Source organism: Lycium ferocissimum, chromosome 9 (assembly GCF_029784015.1).
Source record: "Lycium ferocissimum isolate CSIRO_LF1 chromosome 9, AGI_CSIRO_Lferr_CH_V1, whole genome shotgun sequence".
Classification (NCBI taxonomy): Eukaryota; Viridiplantae; Streptophyta; class Magnoliopsida; order Solanales; family Solanaceae; genus Lycium; species Lycium ferocissimum.
The window spans coordinates 20138003-20140530 of NC_081350.1; the positions used below are offsets into that span (position 1 = coordinate 20138003).

Below are 2528 nucleotides of genomic sequence, written 5' to 3' on the forward strand. Positions count from 1 at the left end.
AAAAAGAGAGAGCTCAGCACATGACAATTGGATGATCCCAATAAGTTTGTTAAGGTAATAAAAAGTAGTTTTAGTGTGAAGAAAGTTCACTGTTTTTGTAAATTATCTTTGTCATTTCCCCGAATAAAAAGATGGTTTATTTTAACCTCTAATTTGATGAATATTTCTGGGACGACGAGTACTCCAAATGACAGACCTACTATATTTTAATTTGCACTAGTGTTGTAATAAACATTAACTTAAGTGTATATACATCAAAATGACGCGGATGTCGAATTGTATTTAATGCCAAAAAAAAATTGCATCTAATAATATATGAGTCAGGCTTGAGAAAACGAAAAGATAAGGGAAACTATGTATTTTGTACTTCAAAATTGTGTCAGAAAACAACTTACAGACTTTGTGGACACTATTTTACCTCCTCTATTCTTGTCCAAAGTGTAGCCATTTTTAACCAATATTTCGACAAGTTATCATAATTCGTTAATTAATTAACAACTATCATTATAAACAAATCACCAAGTAGTTTTCTCCTTAATTTCCTTCATGCACTTTATAACCAAACCGTTTGGCACAATGGGCACTAGAAATCTGATTCAAGCGTGAAACTGAAACTGTGGAAGTGAAACAGTCCACCAAATATATTCAGATATCTAATAAATTGCTTCTTATACTAACAAACGTAGAACATAAACAACTAATCAGAGTGGCGCAGCGGAAGCGTGGTGGGCCCATAACCCACAGGTCCCAGGATCGAAACCTGGCTCTGATATTACAGTGGCTTCTAATGTCTCTTTTTGTATTAAGTTCTATTTTAGCTCTTTGCATTTTTACGTCAAATTTTAGCTTCCAATCTCTCTCTTTCATCTAGCACTATTCCTTTTAGTTGGCTAAATAGTAAATATACGCTAATTTCTTCCCTTATGCGCTTTATAATCCACTACTTCGGCATTAGATTTTTTCTCCTTTAGGTGCCGTTTGGCCATAAAAATTATTCACTTTCTTCCGGATTTTTTTTTTTTCACTTTTGGGCGTTTGGCCATAAAAATTATTCACTTTCTTCCGGATTTTTTTTTTCACTTTTTTCACTTTTGGGCGTTTGGCCATAAATATTCCAAATACGACTTGAAGTTGTATTCCGGAATACCAAAAACTCAAAAAACTTATTTTTCAAAAAAAAAAAATCACTTTTTTCACTTTTTTACAACTACATTTCACCAAAAACTACAATTTCAAAAACTATGGCCAAACACAACTCCAACTCCAACTTCAAAAATTCCAAAAAAAGTGAATTTGTTTTTGGTATCTGTGGCCAAACGCCTACTTAGTTTCTCTCTTTATTTTTATTTGGCGGAATAGCTTGGTAGGTCCCTATACTTGTCCATTTTTTGTCATCCCGGTGATCGTACTTACGAGTTTGCCAACTAAACTCTTCTACCCTTTAAACCTGAGCATTTCAAACCCTTTTTCGGCCCGATCGTGATGCGTGTAATACAACCACTTCCACGTAATTTAAAATGCCACATGGAAATTCCAAATTAAAAAAAAAAAAAAAGGAGAAACTTGGCATTTGTGAATTTCTGCATAAACCCTTCCAATCAGTATATTCTGAAACAGTGACGCCAGAGTGAAATTTCTCAACCAAAATCAACGCAAAATTAATATAAGAATGTCAAAAGCAGTTTTAAAATAGCAACAATGGCAAAGAAAAGAACGAAGCAGCAGTGAAGCGTGACGGGTAAAACAGCCACAGGAAAAATCAAAATAAAGCCACATCAATCCCATTAGTAGCAAAATGTAGCACTGTAGCAACGAATAACAATGGTGAAATAGTGACAAGAAACAGAGAGAGAGACGGGATGGCCGTGGCGGAGCTCGTCTAGAGATGACCGACTCTGCAAGTCGCCGGTGGTCAACTCCGGCGATGCAAAGAAGAGAGAGGGACGGAGCCATTGGCTTGGTGAGGGAGAAGTGTTGGGGATCAAAATAACAGAGCGTTATGCGGAAGCTAATAATTGCAACCTTAAACGTTGATAAATCAGACGACAAAGAAAACTATACTAAAAAAGCATAATATTATAATATGATTTGGCTAATTAGCCTACATATAAGAAAATTAATATAAAATATTAAAATCTAATGAGAGAATAATATCCCCCTAAACAAGACTCTTTAATGACTACATTGTGGATACTATTGTGTTTTTTTGTTTTGTATTTTTCTATATGACAAGAAAGATCTTCTATTTATAGATGTTTGAAACTTCTCCTCTAAGAAAAAAGATAGACACGGAAGAGATCTTTTCTACTAAACAAATCTTTTCCACCAGGTTAACCTTTTTGGAGTAAAACACAATTATGGTGTAGAATCCAAATAAGTTAGAAAATTCAGGGCAATCCCAACAAATCTCCCCTTGGCCTAAATTTTTACGGCAAAATAATCTTCATCTTGCTTCTTCACATAATCTTCATCACTGCTGCTTGTCATGGTTAAAAGTAGATATGGTTGAAAATTTGAGCCGGTGCGTT

At 34.7% G+C, this 2528-nt stretch overlaps 1 non-coding gene across 1 annotated transcript; it reads left to right on the forward strand.

Annotated features, from left to right (window-relative positions):
* The first annotated feature begins 700 nt into the window (after positions 1–700).
* TRNAM-CAU (transfer RNA methionine (anticodon CAU)) lies at positions 701–772 on the forward strand. The gene has a single exon. It is a non-coding gene; the product is annotated as a tRNA-Met (tRNA).
* The last annotated feature ends 1756 nt before the right edge of the window (positions 773–2528 follow it).